Genomic DNA, 19,491 nt, shown 5'->3' on the forward strand with positions numbered 1-19,491 from the left:
GCCTCTGCTCCACTCTTACATTGGACGCCTCTGCTCCACTCTTACATTGCAGCAGGACTGGTGTTCCCTGGCCCCATCCCCATCCCCATCCCATGTTCTGGAGTCCCCAGACAAATGTTCTTTCAGCTTCTCAGCCTGTGAAGCTGGGTGTAGGACTTGTGTAGAGATGCACTCTGCTGGCACCACCCCCCAACCCCACGTCCGGCCCTCACCTATATCCCTGGACACCTCCGTTTTCCCAGGTCATTTGATGATATGCTCGGGTCTCCTTGCACATAGGATACATCTTGGGTTTCAGCCTGGAAGGCAGGTTTGGAACCAGAATATGGAACATCCTGAGGGTGTGTGGAATTTCTTCAGGGGCCAGTGGCTGGTGGCCAAATGCAGAAATGTCAGTGGGTCAGGTTTGGAGCATTGCCAGGAACTTGGGCACCTGAGCAGGACCTGACTGGGAGAACTTTCCACAGGTAGAAGAGGTGAAGAGGATGAAGATTGGTAACCCTTTAGACCGGGACACCAACCATGGACCGCAGAACCACCAAGCCCACCTATGGAAGCTAATAGAGTACTGCCAGCGTGGCGTGGAGGAAGGGGCCACGTTGGTCTGTGGTGGGAGTCAAGTCCCTTGGCCAGGTCAGTCAGAGCACTCCACTTGGGTGAACTGAAAGGCCAGTAGCATGGCCTCTGGTTTCCTGTCTACTTCTAATTGGAGGCATGTCAAGGCCATGGTTAGGCTCCCAGGCCTCAGGGCCCATCTGTGACACTGGATGCCATGGCCTTGGCTATCTGGACACCTGCTAGACCAGGCGTGGTGCTGGCAAGGTGAAGACAGCAAAGCTGAAATCCAGTCAGTGCTGGTTTAATGTGTATCATAGTGGACTTTAATTTGCCATAAACCTCTGTGCATCCTTGAAATTCTCTCTTCCTATGGATTCCATGGCACTGGCTTTCATGGCTTTCTATCTTTGGCATTACTTCTCAGTGGCCACTCTTCACTGAAACTCCCTCACCACCTGTCCCTTAAATGGAGGTATGCTCAAGTCTCTCCTGAGCTTGGAGTGTTGCTTATGGCAGACACTTTCCCTGGAGGATCTCACCCCCTGAAGTGGCTTGCACCTCCCCAAATATCTGTCTCTAGGCTGCTCCTCATTCAGAAATCCTGCCTACCTGGACACCTCCACCTGCCTGTCTCCTCCTCATACAGAAATCCTGCCCACCTGGACACCTTCACCTGCATGTCCACAGCCCCTTTACACTGAATGGGTACCGAATCCATCACATCATCTGAGTTCCCCCAGCCCCAACCTGACCCAGGGATACACCTGCCTGTCTAGAATCTTCCATTTGATCAAGTCACTGGAGCCAGAGGAGCAGGAGCTGTGGCATGGACTATTTGAACTGCTTCCTTGTTAGATTGCCCACTACATGGGGAAAGACACCGTGTCTGTTTCTATGTACACCATTAGGTCCTTCATGCCAGCGCTGGGACTCACATGAAACCTGAGTTAATTTGATGGAATGAAGGAGGGAAGGAAACAATGAATTTCAGACTCCTCTCTTTTCTTGACCCACTACTCTAAATTAACTGCCTGATTCTCTTAAATTAAAAATCTTTCTTGCCTCCCCTGCATCCCTGCTACCATCCTGCTGACTCTCCACAGCTTTTCCTAACTGGACCATCACATCTGCTTCCTGAGGGACCTCTTATACCATGCTAACACTTTACTCATGTAGCTGTCGGAAGTCTGCTTATATCTTCCCCAACATTGGGGCAATTTCTACAGGGACCCATCCCCCTGTGGTGACGAGCTCAAATTCCTCACTTCCACCCAGGGTCTTCCATGATCTATTTCTAACTTGCTCGCCCATGACACATGCTCCAGCCATTTTTTATTCTCTCTGAATACATCTCACCTTTTCTTGCTCCCTGTGCATTTTCTGCTCCTCTGATGAGCAACCAGCTCCCGTTTCCCCAACTGGTGAATTCATCAACCAGCTCAAATAACATCCAGGCCCAGACCATATGTGCTCCTGTGTCACAGCTGCTCCCTGGAATCTCCTACAGTGGCAATTTTATAGACACTGACTGCCACTCTGCTTACTCACTCCCTTCCCTGCCCCCCTGCAGACTAGGGCCTCCATGATGCCAGAGTTCAGAGGCTGATTGGAAAGAGTGAACTGAAGGCATGGTTTGCAGAGCAGTGAGGGGACGGAGTGCATTACCTCAAAACCAGGAACAATGGGGAGCCACCATCACCATCCCCTGGCCTGAGGGCCAAGAGGAGGGCATAGAATTCCTGGAATCTGGTGAGGGGCAGAACTATGAGGTAAAAACTGTACTGGAAGCCAGAAGATGAGGGAGCATGGGCATACAGTCCCCCTCATGGGGCCCAGAAGGGCAGAGAAGAGTATGAAGGAACAGGAAAGGGACAGAGCCTGGCCAGCCCAGAGCCTCCAGCACCTGATGGGCAACAGTTCGTTTGCAGATGGAGTGAATACAGGCCACACCACATGAGCCAAAATGTGTTCATACCTAACTTTTTTTTAATGTTTATTTATTTTTGAAAGAGAGAGAGAGGGAGGGAGAGAGACAGTGCAAGTGGGGGAGGGGCAGAGACAGAGAGGGAGACAGAATCTGAAGTAGGCTCCAGGCTCTGAGCTGTCAGCACAGAGCCTGACTCGGGCCTCGAACTCACGAACCGTGAGATCATGACCTGAGCCAAAGTCAGACGTTTAACCGACGGAGCCACCCAGCCACCCCTCATACCTAACTTTGGTTTTAAAATTTGTAATTAATGTTAAAATATAATTTACAAATGTATGAAAAGTATGGAATATTTTATTTAAGTTACTTTTAAAGTTAATTTCTTTTTGTTTTTCTAAAAATCAGAAAGAGAAAATTTCATGTCTCTCAATTTTCCCTTAGGCTAAATGAAATCTCAGTCCAGTAGGGTCTCAGGGCCCCTGCACTCTGTGCCTAGAGGAGAAATAGAAGAAGCATTTATGCTGTCAGAGGTGGTTCCATCTAGAACCAGGGCCTGTAGGGGTAGCAGTCCGGATGGGAGTAGGTGGTGGGCGTATGTTGACAGGAGAGCAGGAGGCACTCGCCCCTGTGCTTGGGACATGAGCACCCACACTGAGGTGCCTAGAAGGAGATGGGAAGCAGTCCTGGGAGATCCTGTCCATCAGAACTCGTGTCCAACCTCCCTCTACTCAACCTACTCCACAGGGACTGATGGAGAGCCACCTGAGGAGCTATACTAGATACCGAATTGCTGTTCTATCACAGACCAACACGGAGCATTAGCCTTGTTTTCCTCATCAGTGTTTAGTTGAAAGGGTTGTGAGGATCCCATGGACTCATACACCTGGGGCAGGAAAGGCACCCACAGTATGTGGCCTCCACCACAAAGGTGTCACAAATTGCAGTGCCAGAGTAGAAATGTGTGCATGGTGGCCGGTGGGACCCAGGCCTGGCCTGGGAGAGGACCACCCACCTACACACCATGGAATCCTGTCTGCCCCTTAGGTTTCTTCTTCGAGCCAACCATTTTCATGGATGTGGAGAACCACATGTTCATAGCCAAGGAGGAGTCCTTGGGCCCATCATGATCATCTCTCGGTTTGCTGATGGATAGGGAGCCCTGCTTATGTCTCTTGAGAACTGGATCCTCTTCCTTGCTTTACTGGGTTCTTCCCTTGAGCTTTGTGGGTGGTGGGTGTGGCCAGAAGGAGAATTCAGGTGGGGTGGGGGCTAAGGACGAAGCCTAACCTAGCCTTCCCAGTCCTTGTCAACCACTGAAGTTAGCAGAGTCCCCGGAGGTCCAAGAGGGCTGGTTCCAACTGAGAGCATCCACTTCATCTCTCTGATGCCTCTCACAGCCTGCTGGTCCTGTTCCCATTATCCACTGCTGTGTAAGAAACCATCCCAAACTCCAGTGGCTTGAAATAACAAGTTACTTATTTCACTTGTGAATCTTCAATTTGGTCAGCATTCTATGGGACTGGCCATCTCTGCCTCCATGTCAGGGCCTCTCCTTAGGCTTTCCGTGGCATGGCAGTTGCTGCTTGGCACCTCACTCACCCAAAAAGGGCCAGTGGAAGATGTAACCCTCCTCAAGAACCATCAGTCAGCCTCAGAAACAGTGGAACCTCACTTTCCCCTCTCCTATTGGTCCAGCAAGTCATCGAGGCCAGGAGAGGAATAGGAACCGGCCATAATTGCTCTACCACAGACTCTTTTCCTGACTATTATTTTTCAGAGTAGAACCTCTGAGCAAATTCTAGAATGGCACCTCATCCTCAATACACTGTACTTCCAACTGTCAAAAAATTATCAAAATTATCTTCACATGCTGTGTTAGAATGAGACACTTTTCTACTGTCTACCAAGCAAATATTGTGGTGAGTCTTCAAGCCTATGAAGTCTTTGTGGGAAGGCCCCCAGGGTAGCCCCTTGAGAAGGCCTGACAGATGCACCTTTCCATGTGTAGTGTGACTCTAGCCTGCCCTCCTCTCTGGACTCCCATCCCCCTGTCTATAAAGTGAGGGGCTCACCCAAGATGACCAGAATGGTCTGACCCTGCTCTGCCTCCTCCCTGTCATTCTTTCCTCTTCTCTCAGGTGCCCTACTTGCTGTAGGCCCAGCACATTTCCTCAGAGGGTTCTGAATGTGGGAAGCTTGGAGTGGGCCTGGTCTCCCCTCAGAGGAGAGGGAAGGTCTCCCTGCATTCCATGTGTCAGGTGGCCCCATGACCCTCCTCACAGAGTTCTTCATGGGTTTTCCCTGCAGTGATATGGACACCGTGCTGTCTGGGGCCAATGTGGCAGAATTTGGTCTGGCCTCTGGCATCTTCACCAGGGACATCAACAAGGCCCTGTATGTTAGCAACAAACTGGAGGCAGGCACATACAACAAGACCGACGTGGCTGCTCCCTTTGGAGGGTTCAAGCAGTCCAGCTTTGGCAAAGACCTCGGTAACCTAATCCTCAACACCTGTAAGGCACCTTGGTGCTGGGCCCAGTCCTGGGGGCCAGGGCTATAGTGTTGACAAGACGGCTACCAGTGCTCACTTCTTACTGGGAGGGGACAAGCGATAATTCAGGCAGTATGCAAGATCCTGCTAAAAAAGTGAGCAGTGCAGGAAGCAGACAAGACAGAGTAATCTGGCCAGAGACATGGAAAGGTGACTTTAGCGGGGACGAAGGTGGGCCTTTCCCAGGAGGTGGCACCTGCTCTGAAACACCAGTGTCTGGAAGAGGCAGGATAAAGACCTGAGGGTGCATGCTCCTGGCAGAGGGACAGCGGGTCCTGAGAGACCAGCTTTGGTCTTGGAGCTGCAGAGAAGGGCCTCAGTTCAGGGACAGGAGAGCCAGAGGAGAGGAGGCCAGGGAGGCTGGCAGGGGGCCAGAGAGCAAGTCCTGACCACCATGGTCAGAGCTTCATCCACAGAAATAGGGGAAGCCATGGAGGCTAAGTGTGGAGGCCAATGGGGCAGTGTGAATCCACAGTGTAGAGACAATGTCACCCAGGCAGGTAGCCACATACAACCTGCCTGGCCTGTCAGGGGAAGTGGAGATCCAGTCTGGCACTCCTCTTTCCCTAGGCTGTTGCATGACTTAGGATGAGTGCCTCTCTCCCCATCCTGCCACTATGGAGTCCAGCAGTTGAGGACTGGCTCCAGTTGGGGATCATATACCTCTGAGGCCCAGTAGTGGTGAGGGGGACAAGGTGTGGGAGAGCAGCTGTCTCCTGGACCCTCCATCTCTGAACCCAGCTCAGGATCCTCAGGGAAGTGGTTGCTCTTTCGTTTTCTCTCCCCTCTCTAACCTTCACACCTGTGGGAACCCCCAAAGGTGTTCATTAAAGGAGCCCCAACAAAACCCCCCAAAGTCTGGTACCACACCGTGCACACAGAGGTGGGACTTGCTCACATGCACATGCACAGGTGTGATGTTGGACAATCCTGCTCCGTTTGTCCTTGTCTGCCACCTCTTCCCGCCTCCTCTTCTTGGTGTCCTCCATGGAAATATGCAAGGGCTATTGTCATCCAGGAGGCTGTGGGTGCCAAATCCCCAGGATCTGATCTCAGTCACTTAAGGCTATGCCCCCGAGCTCCTTGATCTCATCCTCTCTGCAGCCACCTTATCCCCAGGGCCCTGTGCACATAAACCAGGCATCCTCTACAGCCCATCACGGCTGGGCCCAGAGACCTCAGCAGACCCCAGCTGGTGAAGTGTGGCTCCTGGAGCTAACCTTAGTGGGTGGGGGAGATGTCAGGTAACCACAGGCCTGAAATGCTGGTCATGGGGGCCAAACATGTACAGCAGAACATAGCCAGCTTCTCGGTGCCTGAGTTCCCTTTTCTAGTAAAGGCATGACCTGGAATTAGCTGGGGTGCAGCAGTGGGGACAGGCAATGGGTTGGCACCTTTGGTTATAAGGGCTCCAAAAGAACCTCTTGGCTGCCCTCGGACTGATGGAGGCATCAGTGTCCTTCACCCAAATCCAATTCTCCTTGCCTTCCAGACACAGGGAAAAGGGCACTTCCCCATTCTTTTCTGGGGTGGGGTGTGTGTGTGGAGCCATATGACTAATTCTGCCCAATATTGCAAGAGGGAAGTGAATGTGCCACTTCTGGACCAGACCAATTAGTGGCTGGACTGAGACCCTTTCTCCAATCTGAGGTAGTGACCGGCAATATCTGAAAGGGTGCTGTTCTGCCTGCCCAGAGCCTCCAGTGACTACAATGGACCTGTGGCAGGAGCAAGAAAGGAACCTTTGTTGTTATAAACTGCTGACACTTCAGAGTTTGTTTGTTCATTGACACAGTTTTATTCTCACTGCTGTAGTGATAGATGGGTGTTCCTCTGACCATAATTCATAAGAAAACCCTATTATATATGTATTTTAGAGCCAGCAAAATATCATATGATAGGGTAAGAGTTAAATCAATGATTCTAATTTCTGTTCATTCCAGTATCTTCATTTTTTATAACAAATATTTTATATCACCCTTTTTATATCCCCCAAGATTAACAGATCATATTTCCACTCTATACACATCATCTAAATAAATTTACCATATTACCTTCACTTTAATATAGCTGAGAAATAAAGGAAAGAAAGTTTTAAGTAAATTATGAGTGCTTTGCTGTGTAGGTGTTGGAAGAGTTGGGGGTTCCAGTCAGCCTCTGGAGCACTATCCTGAATTCAGATTTTTCTCACAGGAACCGCAGATCAGGATCTGACCTAGGGGACCCTGTGTGCATTTGGCCTTCACCATTCATGGAAGGCTTCATAGACCTTACAAAAATTGTAAAATACACATAACATAAGATTTACCATCTCAACCACTTTTTTTAATGTTTTTTTCTGAGACAGAGACAGAGAAGAGCATGAATGGGGGAGGGGCAGAGAGAGAGGGAGACACAGAATCAGAAGCAGGCTCCAGGCTCTGAGCCATCAGCACAGAGCCTGATGTGGGGCTTGAACTCACAAACCATGAGATCGTGACCTGAGCTGAAGTCAGTCACTCAACCGACTGAGCCACCAGGCACCCTGCATCTCAACCACTTTTAAGCATCCAGTTCAGTGGCATTAAGTTCACTTCCATGTTGTGTGACTATCATCCATGTCCAGAATTTACACATCTTCCCAAACTGACTCTCTTTTTAATGACAATGGCAAATGAGGGGGCTCAGAGAGCTGAGATATATCACTCACATCCAGAAGAAGAAGATGCACATTATACAAATTTAAATTTGTGCCCTTTAACTACATACTATACAACAATTTAGAATTGTTAATAAATACTACAATGACTTAACTCTGAGTTATATTTTTAAGCATTAATGTGCTCCATGTTTTTTTTAAATACTTTATTTATTTTTGAGAGAGAGAAAATGAGTAGGGGAGGGGCAGAGAGAGAAGGATACACAGAATCCAAAGCTGGCTCCAGGCTCTGAGCTATAAGCACACAGCCCAACACAGGGCTCGAACTCACAAACCACGAGATTATGACTTAAGCCAAAGTTGGATGCTTAAGCAACTGGGCTACCCAGGTGCCCCAATGTGCTCTGTGTTAACATGTAAAATGTACAAGTTTTGTAGGCCTGTTTTGACATTTCTTCATCTTTTTAATATACTGCTAGCCCCCAGGCATGGAAGTGGTCCAGGCCTCTTGAGCCTTTGGGAGGAAATGGTCTGCATCTTACAGGTGAGGAGGCGGGCTTTCCTTAGGCTCTTGTTTCTGGTGAGTTGCTGACTCCTAGTCTTTTCCCCTCTGCCAGCTGCTCTTCCAAGTGAGGTCAGCAAAACTTGTGGGACTATTTTTAGTGGCAGATGCAGTGACCTTAGCCCTCCTTCTGGGGCCCTGAGGCTTCTTCCCAGTAGCCCAGGGGTTGTTTTTGAGGTTCCTATAACCCTTGAGGTGTCAGCAGCTTCGTGTTCTATCCTCCTTTGTGGGGCTATTCCCTCCTGCGTCCCCAGGCTGTCAGGGGCCTGGATGTGAGCCCAGTTGCTGTGACATTCCTACCCGGAGGGAAAACCAGCAGCTTCACTGAGGCCCACCTGAGTCCATGCCCCTACCGGGGCACTGTAAGTCTGCTTGCATGAATTTCAACAAAGACAAGAACGTCCCTGGCTGTTAAGCCATTTTGGGGGTGGAGAAGACTCCTAGGGTCTGCTGTAGGGAGGTTTTCTAACAGAGGCATGATCATCCCTCACATTGTAAGTCCAGCACTGCCAGACACTCTCTAGGGGCAAGTCTCAGTTTCCTCATTGGAAAATGGGAATGGTAATGTCTGTTCTGCCTGCCCCCAGGTCTGTCACAATGATTCAATGATATCATGGATGTAAGCATGTGTTGGAAAGTCCTAGTAAAGTGCAAGGTGCTATTTCCATTATAGCATGAACAGTGTTTTTAAGTTTTTAAATTTACTTTGAGAGAGGGGGAGTGAGAGCACGAACAGGGGAGGGGCAGAGGGAGAGGAAGAGAGAGCGACTCCCAAGCAGGTTCTGTGCTGTCAGCGTAGAGCCCAACGTGGGGCTCGAACTCACAAACCATGAAATGATGACCTGAGCCAAAATCAAGAGTTGAATGCTTAACTGAGCATAAATATTTTTGTTCATGTTTATGCAAATTACAAGAGGGTTTTGAGTAGTGGCGCTGTCTTGCTTCCTGGCAGCTCTCGACACAAGGGTGGTGGTCCGGGCCTAGGGCAGAGAGAACTGCTGCAGTCCTGTCCCACCTTGAGGCCCGTGTGCTTCACCCTGCTGTCACTGAGTCATGGGGTCATGGATTTGGCAGGACCAACAATAACAATAGCTCACTTCTCCATGTGTGCATGAAGCCCAGGAATGGCCTTTGGGTGTGGGTGGGCAGGCTGGGGTGGAGGGCAACTAAACCAGCCCTGGATTATTCAGCATGCCAAGCAGGGGTGGTGAGGGGCAGGCCCTGATTTTAAGATATCTTCCTCACCAGACAACAGATTTCTTACTTGGAATTTTATAGTTTCCTGTGTAAATTTGATTATAAACTTAATACCAAAGAGCAGCTAATTCAGTCAGTAGTCATCTTTGAGCCAGAACACTAGATGAATCGGAGCCTCCCCCTATTTATAAAGCACTCATCCGTTCATGCCTTCATTCTCTTGTTCCCTTGTGTGATAGAGGCAACTTGGTTGATGGAATGGAAAATGTCATCTTTAGATTTGATTGGAATGGAGTTTGAATTCTGGCTATGCCTCTCAGGGCTGTGACCTCCAGCAAGTGGAGGAACTCTTTAGGACCTCAGTTCCCTCATCCATATAAAAGGTAGGAGATATTCCCCTCACAGGCTTGATCCAGAGGTCAGCACTGATTTGCAGATGGCAATCTGCACCTGGAGTAAGTGGCTGGCAGGCACCCTTTGCCCTCTATCATTGCAACGTTTTATTCTGCAATCAGCAAATGTCTTTCCAGTGCTGCAGATGTCCCCGCCACTGCCCCACTCAGGTTCCACCTCCAGCCCCGGGCACACCTGCCTGACTTCTTTTTTTTTTTTTTTTTTTTTTAATTTTTTTTCAACGTTTTTTATTTATTTTTGGGACAAAGAGAGACAGAGCATGAACGGGGGAGGGGCAGAGAGAGAGGGAGACACAGAATCGGAAACAGGCTCCAGGCTCTGAGCCATCAGCCCAGAGCCTGATGCGGGGCTCGAACTCACGGACCACGAGATCGTGACCTGGCTGAAGTCGGACGCTTAACCGACTGCGCCACCCAGGCGCCCCATGCCTGACTTCTTAATGTGGGCCCGCAGCAATTCCCAGGAAAGCCTTCTCTGCCGTGGGAGCCACTTGGCCCACCTTGCCTGACAGTCCATCAGGCCTGAAGGACCAGGGCACTATTGTCCCCTGGAAGTAGTCCTCATGTAAAGATAGGTGGGAGTTAGGATTTGTACACCCTTCAGGGGCAATATCTCCGAGGCTCCCAGAATTCCAGGCAGGACTGAGCTCCAGATGCCCACGGAGGTAACTTGCTTGGTAACGAAACTTCATTGGCTGCCCTCCTTTCCCTGCTTCACCTCCTCCCTCTCCCACCAACGTTTTCTGGGATCATCTCCCAGATAAACTCCTTGCACTTGAATCCTCATCTCAAGGTCACTTCTGGGGGCTGGGAGTGGGGGCAACCTAAAGCAAGTGTCTGCTATGTACTAGTGGAGATGTTCAGAGATGAACAGACAGAGTCTCTTCCCTTGGGGAATTCACAGTCTGAGAGGCAAAAATATCCTACCTAATATAGCACAATGACATAGTTAAGAGGTGTTGGGGGATTCCAAGGAAAGAGGCTGAGGGGCATGTGTTTGACACTTCCCAGGGGAGGACAAGCCTGAGCAGAGGCTAAGGGAGTCATTGCAGAGGGCAACCACTGCAGGGACAGGACCAGGTAGGAGGCTGACCTTGCTGCAAGGTGTGGTCTCTGAAAGGATGGCTGAGTGGCAGCACAGGTGTTGGTGGGATTGTGGAAAGAAGGTGAGGTTCCTAAACTCCAAAGTGATTTGTAGTATCTATAGTATGTCTTTGTGGGGTCAGACTGCGAGGCCAGGCGATGGCCCTCCACTCTGGGAAGTGAGGCAGTCAGGGCTTGGCCAGCCCATCATACGGGCCTCTGAGACTGTGGGGGACAGTGCAGCGGTGGAGCAGGGGGCTGGGAAGGATTTGAACTGTGGCTGCTGCCTCCAGGCTGAAGGCCATTTGGGGAAGACAAGGACTGGTTGGGAGTGAAGGATAGACGGTATGATGGCAGAGCAACAGCAGGAAACTGGAACAGGCATGAGGAAAGCTGTGGGCAGGGTAAGGCCCTCCTTGTGCCCCAAGCCTGCTACAACGGTCCATCCATGTGCCTAGAATCACCCCCTGCTTGTGATTTGTCCTGTTAGAACATTAATGGTAACAGTAAACATAGTAGCAGGAAACATGAGTTGAGCCCTTGCTACATGTGAGGCACTAGATGTGAGAACTTTACATGGATTGCTTCCTGTCGCCCTCAACCTTTTGAGGCAGGTACTAACATTAACTCCACTTTACAGATGAGAAGACTGAGGTTCACATCTTTCCTAAGCTCAGCTTGTGAGATTATTTTTTTTAACTTTTTTTAATTTATTTTTGAGACAGAGAGAGACAGAGCATGAACGGGAGAGGGTCAGAGAGGGAGACACAGAATCGGAAGCAGGCTCCAGGCTCTGAGCCATCAGCCCAGAGCCCGACACAGGGGTCGAACTCACAGACTGCGAGATCATGACCTGAGCTGAAGTCGGACGCTTAACCGACTGAGCCACCCAGGCGCCCCTGAAATTATTTTTTTAAACTTAAAAAATTATTCATTTATTTTTGAGAGAGAGAGAGAGAGAGAGAGAGAGAGAGAGACAGAGCGAGTGAGCAGAGCAGGGGCAGAGAGTTAGGATCTAAAGCAGGCTTCAGCCTCCAAGCTGTCAGCACAGATCCTGATGCAAGGCTCAAATTCACGAATCATGAGATCATGAGCTGAGCTGAAGTTGGACGCTCAACTGACTGAGCCACCCAGGTGTTCCTAAGCTTGTGAAATTATTAATCCCTTGCATTAGTCAGCCGGGACAGCCACAACAAAGTACTCCAGACCAGGTGGTTTAAACAACAGACATTTATTTCTCAGAGTCCTGGAGCTTGGAAGTCCAAGCTAAAGGTGCCAGCACAGTTGGTTTCTGGTGCCTTTACACTGGGTCCTCACATGGCCTGTTTTCTGTGGGCACAAGCAGGAAGAGAGAGAGATGAGAGATGAAAAGAGAGCACTCCTGATTCTCTTCCCTCCAGTTGTGAGCATTCCAGTCCTATAGGGTCAGGGTCCCACCCCATAAGACCTCATTTAACCTTTTTTATAAAATTTTTTACACATTTATTCATTTTTGAGAATGAGAGAGACAGAGTTTGAGCAAGAGAGGGGCAGAGAGAGAGGGAGACACAGAATCTGAAGCAGGCTCCAGGCTCTGAGCTGTCAGCACAGAGCCCAAAACGGGGCTCAAAATCACAGATCGTGAGATCATGACCTGAGCTGAAGTCAGATGCTTAACCAACTGAGCCATCCAGGTGCCCCTCATTTAACCTTTATTGCATCCTTATAGATATTATCCTCAAGTACAATCACATTGCGCATTAGGACTTTAATATACAAATTCGGGTGGGGAACAACACAACTCAGTCCATAAAATCCACTAACATTTTATTATTTACAAATGTATTTTGTGTCTATATATCTTAAATTTCCATCCCAGGACTACAGTTTTGGTATAGTATCTCTTTGTAAAGCTATTCACTGCCAAAAGTTCAGCCAGGCCTGTGGACTCCCAAGGCAGCACTCTGGGCACTTCTACATGCCCATTAGTGAGGGGAAGAGAATGGGGCACGAGCTACTTTGCAGGATTTGGTGCACACTGCCTGCCACTTACCAAGGCCCTGAAGAATGGGTCCTGTGTCTGAGCATTGCAATTGTCCTTTGGAACTTAGCTGGGGCTGCCCCCTTTGCAAGAGTGCTATATTCTCCCTATGGTTTCTTTACTATTCAAGTCAACTGATAGTTGCCATTTATCCTCATGCTTTTGATGGTTTATTTTTCCTGCATTAGAGGTAAGTAGAAAATAAAATGTTTCTTATAAGTATATTGACACAAGATAAACCCACCTCAAAATTTACAGAACCCAGGGCAAGATTACAAATGGAGGCCCACAGTGGCACCTGGGTGGCTCAGTCAGTTAAGCGTCCGACTTCGGCTCAGGTTCCTGGGTTTAAGCCCCGCATTGGGCTCCGTGCTGACACCTCAGAGCCTGGAGCCTGCTTCACTTTCTGTGTCTCCCTCTCTCTCTGCCCCTCTCCTGCCCATGCTCTGTCTCTCAAAAATAAAAGTAAATAAAAGTTAAAAAAAAACACAATTGCGAGCCCCACAAACCATATGTTTAAATACATATGCAAATAAAACATAGCTGTAAAATAGAGTCTATTCTGTTTTCTGGCCTTGACAAATGTACTTCCATAGCAACCTGGGAAGCCAGTTCAAATGTAGAATTCTTGGACTCTTGTATAAAGACACAGGGCATGCTCCACAACTGGTTCATTCTCTGGGGCACTGATCTGAGTATATATCCTAGCAGTGGGCTTAGAGCCATTCAGAATTCCCAGGTCTGGGGAGCTGGAGCATCATCTGGAAAGTTTAGGGCAGGATTACTGGCTACCAGTAGACATGAACCCTCTTTCCTTGGGGAGTGCAGGAGGTGCCAGAAGATGGCTGGCCCCCAGAAGCCTAGGTGGGTAAGGAGGTGTGCAGGCAGTACCCAACCCAGATATAGGGCAAGACACCTGCTGAAAATCAGGGTGTCTGTAAACCTATAGTATATAGATATAGATAGATAGATGATTAGATATAGATATAGATATAGATATAAATATAGATATAGATATAGATAGAAAGATAGATCTATATAGATATATAGATATATATAGATATATATAGATATATCTATGTAGATAGATATATCTACGTAGATATATATGTTTGACAAAGATATATATATCTGTGTTTAGCATGCAGATTTGTCTTTTGCTGAAATAATATAGCATAGGACTAAATCTTATTAAATATCTAGCATCCACTTGCCCTTGTGTTTCCATTCATTTTGGACTTTTGTCTGGTTCCACTCATGTTCTGGCTCTGTGAGCATGAGAAGGTTTCTGGCAAAAACCATAAGGGTGAAATTTGCCTGAGGCTGTGTGCCTCCAAAATCTCTCATCCTTCTTTAGATGTTGGTCAGAAGAGGCCAACAATTAAGACTGTTTTGAGTCAATTAGGGAAAATAGAACTGGACGGGGTATTGCTAACTTTGTTGGGTGTGATACTGGTATTCTGGGGATGTTTGAAAAAACAAACCTTAATGATTAGAGAAACATACTCAAGAATTTAAAGGTGAAATACGTCTGCCGGAATGCTTTAAAAATTACTCCGAGAACAACAAAACAAACAAACAAACAAAAGGTGTGTGTAGGGGGATATAGACAGGAAAAAAAAAAAGGTCAAGAGGCAGACCATGATAGAAGCTGGCCTATCAGTGTGTGGGACCATTTTATTGTTCTACTTTTGCGTGAGTAAACATTTCTCATAATAAAGAAGTTAAACATAAGAACAAAATGGTATCCTGGAGAGCTGATGGAGCTCTGGCTGCAGGCGAAGCAGCTGTTCCTTAAGAATGGCTGGTCTTCACACACCCTTTACAGATGGGATCCTCAAGCCCCCATTCCTCCTGGGTGGTTTCACAGCCCTCAACTCGGTTTCCTTCTTTGTAAACTAGGCCTCAGCATATGACCTCCCCGCAAGGGCTGTTGCCAGCACTGAGCATTGACTGCAACAAAGGAGGAGAGGAGCTTGGCACTCTCAGGAAGTGTTCAGTTTTACCCAGCCTGGAAATGACTTCTGGCTACACTTGTCCCCACCACAAAGTCCAAACTCCTGGGCCCGGGGGTGGAGTCTGCGAGGCCTGCTTTCCAGCGAAGTGGGGGTCAGACACCGCGACCTTGCAGCGGGGGCACCCGGGGCCCGCCTCCCTCGGGCCCTGGGCGTCAGGGCCCTGCCTCCAGAACCGGCTCCGCCCAAGGCCCCGCCTAGGCCCGCCTTCGCCATGTTCTGCGGCGGCTGGGTATGGTGGCCTGAAGATCTGGCGTTCCCTGTTTCCTCATTGAGCCCTCCCCTTGGCCCGCGCGCCTTCTGCTCGCCTCTTGAGCGCTGCTGTCCGGGAGGGGATCGGGTAAACATGGCGCTGCGCCCCAAGCGGGCCTGGGCAGGGGTGCGGGAAGTCTGGGGTAAAGCGGCGATGGAGTCCAAAGGGGGCGGTCTGGGTGGGTGGACATGTCACACTGAGGAGGCCCGGCCCTGGGGAAGCGCTGGGGTTGGGGCGCGGAGTGGGGGATGAGCAGTAGAGGGAGTAAACCCAGGGCCTTTGGAGGGGGACCTCGGGACGGGGTGGGGCACACCTGGAAAGTCCGGGGCCTGGGCAACGCAGAAGAGGACGTGAACCCAGAGCGGGGGGAGTCCGGTGGGAGGCCAGGGGCCTGCAAGAAGGCGAAAATAAGGGAAAACGGGAAGGGGAAAGAGAAAGTGGTCCCAGAGGGGCCTTGGGCAGAGGGGGCGCCTGGGAAGGTATCCAGGTAAGGGCCCAGGGCAGGGTCCTGGATGACGGACCTGGGATGGAGGGAGACAAACCCAGGACCCAAGGCAGGTTTGGTGCCTGGGGCGGGGGCGGGGAGGGGGGGGGGGAAATCCAGACTGAGGGTTGGGCAAGTCTTCACGTATTTCTGAGGCTCTCTCTCCTGCATATCCAGTATCTTGGCTTACTAGGCCTGCTGTCCGCCCACCTACTTATCAGAAACTACCCAGGTGGGTATTCCAGCTGATTCTGATGCAGCTATAATTTAAGAGGCACTGGTCTGAAACATTAGAGCTTTGAGGGATTTGAAGTGGGAGAACCAGCCAGGTGCCCTGTGATGCATGTGCATTATTACATTTAATCTTCACAGCCTTGTGAAGTTGGTGCTCTTGTCCCCATTTAACAGATGAGGCACAGAAATTTCACTTTTCCAAGGACCAGCATCTAGGAAGAGGACGAGCTGGGATTCAGGCCCTCAGGGCAGACTCCAGGGTGCTCCCACTGAACCAGGTCTCCTATAAAACTACCAGAGGTAGTTTGGCCTCACAGCAGGTAGTGGGCAGCTGAGTGGAGCCGATCGGTTCCAGCATTTTGGCTGTGCAGTGAAGAGTTAGGACTGGCCTTGTCTCTTGCCTTGGGGTGAGCACTAGTTTGTATGAGGTCCCAGTGACCAGGTCTCAGACCTGATGTGTTGGCCCCAGGGTGCCCAAAGGCCCCTAGATTCAAGGCCAGCTTCTCCCTGACTCACGGGGAGGCTGCGCATCAGTGTCCTCCTCAGTCTGATGGGTACAGACTCCCCAGGAGGCATCTGCAAGAGCAATGACCTTACAGATTCCTGTGACTGGCAGCCAGGTGGGCCCAGGTCCCCCTGCCCAGCCCTTCTCAAGGCCTGCGCCCGAGGAAGGGGCTCCAAGCACACAGGCTGTGCAGGGCTCTCACTCCACACTCTGACACCTTGGCAGAGTCTGACACCTTAGTACTTCTTTGTTGTGGGGGCCTGTCCTGGGGCACCGCCTCCATATTGTGTCCTCTGGGGGAAAGGCTGGGTGGGAACCTCTGCCCTGGAGTCAGTGCCACCCCCCCAGGTCTCCCCCTCTCTGGGGGCTACAGGACAGGGTTTTCCTGCGTCCACAGCCCACTCTCCCGACAGAGGCCGCCTTCACCAGCAGGCCTGTCCTTCAGGACCTGGTGTGTTCATCTGTACTCATTTCTGTCGATGCAAATGACATCTGAACACATTCTCCTTCTGACACACCCCCACGTTCTCAAGGAAGCTGAGTGCCCTTGACTACCATCCACAGGGTTGTGAGGTCCCTGCTGGGGGATCACGGAGGCCCCACACTGTAAGGGGCACAGGGTAGGTGGGAATGCGTGCTGGGTGCTGACCACACTGGGCCTCTGGTGCACATTTGATGAGTTTAGAGGGCATTCTTCAGTGTGCTTCCCTCACACAAGTTTCTTCTGGAACTGTTCTGTGTGGTCCCCATAGCTCTGCCCTACACCTTGAGAGGAGGCCTCTTTCTTAGCAGTCAGGGAACCCTTCAGTTTAGCTCAGCTGCTGGCACTTGCCTCCTGGTGCCTACCTGGTTTCTTGGCGTATTTAGAAACTCATTTGTATTCTGTCTGAATCCAACCACCATGAGTGAGTCATCCAGAGGGTTTCACTCATTTTGGGAGGAGAGAACGAAGCTTTGTGGTTCATGCTTCTCTAATTGTCTAGTGTTTGTAAACGCTTTTGGGCCTCTTTATTTTTTTTAATGTTTATTTTTGAGAGAGAGAGACAGATGGAGCATGAGCAGGGAAGGGGCAAAGAGGGAGGGAGACACAGAAGTAGGCTCCAGGCTCTGAGCCTTCAGCACAGAGCCTGACATGGGGCTTGAGCTCATAGCTGTGAGACCATGACCTGAGCCGAAGTCAGACACTTAGCATACTGAGCTACCCAGGCTCCCCATTGGGCCTCTTTTTAATTGGTTATCTTGTCTGATCTGTGCCCTTCAGCTGGTGAGCCTTCCAGCTCCCTGGTTATCCTGTGACTGTGGTGATGGGTGATTTCTCCTGCCCTTCCTCTGGTTCCTGCTTTTCCCAGCGCTGTCTTGACTTTTCCACTCCTTCCTGCTTACATGCGTGAGTCTTCCTGAAGTGAAGCAGTTGTGATTAAGTTGTCAAAAGCAGCTGACTAAAGTCAACAAAGGAAGGATTCTCTGGTAGGCTGTATCTCATCCTTTGTTGACTTTAATTAGTGACTGATTTTGTCTGCTGATTTATTTTATTCATTATTGGCTGTATACATTTTGTATTAATTTAACTTTTCTGTTTTGATATCATAATGAGCTCATGGTCCTTTGCAGATTCAACTTGTGAAGTAGTAACTATACTGTATTATTATTAGATGCTGAAGTTGTCACCAATTGGCAGTGGTAGTCTGTTTATAATTTTGTTCCTTTGTCATTTTAGTCCCTCTTCTGACACCTTTGAAAACATCTTATTTTCTAGCAACACCAGAGGGTTCCAGAGCCGTCTCATCTTTTCTCCTGCCCCAAGTTACGGGATTCATTGTCCTCCAAGAGTCCTGTTTTGAGTATAGACATGAAAATCTGAGTGCAGAGATAGATGGCCCCCAGGCTAGGGGAACATGTTGTTGCTTTGGACTACTTTTAGAAGTGTCAGAGCCAGAAAATACATCTTGTTTTAAGGTTAGAGTTCACATGGACTTCCAGCGTTTTGATGCTCTGTACCCCAACTATCTTTGAAGTACATAGTGTCATGGGCAGCTAAGATTTTTCTCCCACATTGGCAGTCCTAAGCTCAGCACCATCTCTCACCCCCAGAGGAGGGCAGCTAAACTGTAAATGAAATCACAGAGCTGGAACATTGTCAGTTATCTTTTGATATATAACAAAGTACTGCCAAACCTAGGGACTTAAACAGACAGTGATTTATCATTTCTCAATGTTCTGTGGATTGCTGGGGTGTATCTTTGGCTTCACGGGGGTCCTGATCCCTTTTTAGTGGGGCATCACTCAGGGGCCCTGATCCCTTTTTAGTGGGGGAAGCAACAGAGTTGTCTTTTGAAAACATAAACAGTCACTCTGAGGAAGAAGCATGTACTCCTTGCTCTGCCTGTAAGACCCTACGTGACCGGCTGCCTTGTCCTCCTTTCCTGCCATCCTCTTGTATCTACATACCCCAGACTTGTTGGCCTCTTTGCCTTTCCTTCCTTGGAAGCACCAAATTTGCCCTACCTCAGTGCCTCTGTACTCGCTGTTGTCTGCTTGCAGGGCTCCTCCCCTAGATCTTTGCACAGTTGGCTTTTTTTTTTTAAGTTTTATTTATGTATTTTTTAGTAATTGCTACCCCCAGTGTGAGGCTCAAACTTGCAACTCCTAGATCAAGAGCTGCATGCTTTTCTGACTGAGCCAGCCAGGCACCCCTGCACAGTGGAAATTTTTTTTATACTTAGGGTTCATTAAAATGTCACCCTCTCTTCTTGAGTCTTTGATCCTCCATCCACACCCTACCCTACACTTTCCCAGGATAGTCCCTGTCAATTCACAGTATTTAATTTATCTTTTTCACTTACTTGTTCTCTTGTTTATTTCTGTCTCTGCCTCTAGAATACAAATTTCCTGAGAGCAGGACCTTTATGTGTCTTGCTTTCCACTGCATTCTTGGTGCCTAGAAAACTCCTTGCATAAAAGGAAGGAACAAAACATTTGTTGAATGGATGATAAATCATTCATGCACCAAAGGAGGAGAGGGATGAATAGGTGGAGCACAGAGGATTTTTA

General features: G+C 49.3%; 1 protein-coding gene and 1 pseudogene across 9 annotated transcripts in view; both read left to right on the forward strand.

Moving 5' to 3' along the window:
* Positions 1–5,147, forward strand: part of LOC121017024 (cytosolic 10-formyltetrahydrofolate dehydrogenase-like) — a 25,059-nt pseudogene extending 19,912 nt beyond the window's left edge.
* Positions 5,148–8,476: 3,329 nt separating this feature from the next.
* SLC41A3 (solute carrier family 41 member 3) overlaps positions 8,477–19,491 on the forward strand; it is a 177,758-nt gene continuing 166,743 nt past the window's right edge. For 7 of the 9 annotated variants that reach the window (XM_040454922.1, XM_040454925.1, XM_040454917.1 and 4 more), the window contains exon 1: positions 15,162–15,304. The gene's annotated coding sequence lies outside the window, so the exon portion shown is untranslated. Of the gene's footprint in view, positions 8,599–15,161; positions 15,305–17,888; positions 17,908–19,491 lie in introns of those variants that run through there. The other 2 variants (XM_040454918.1, XM_040454919.1) reach the window with 2 other exon arrangements.

This window comes from Herpailurus yagouaroundi, unplaced genomic scaffold (assembly GCF_014898765.1).
Source record: "Herpailurus yagouaroundi ecotype Mexico unplaced genomic scaffold, PumYag 214, whole genome shotgun sequence".
In the NCBI taxonomy this organism is placed as follows: Eukaryota; Metazoa; Chordata; class Mammalia; order Carnivora; family Felidae; genus Herpailurus; species Herpailurus yagouaroundi.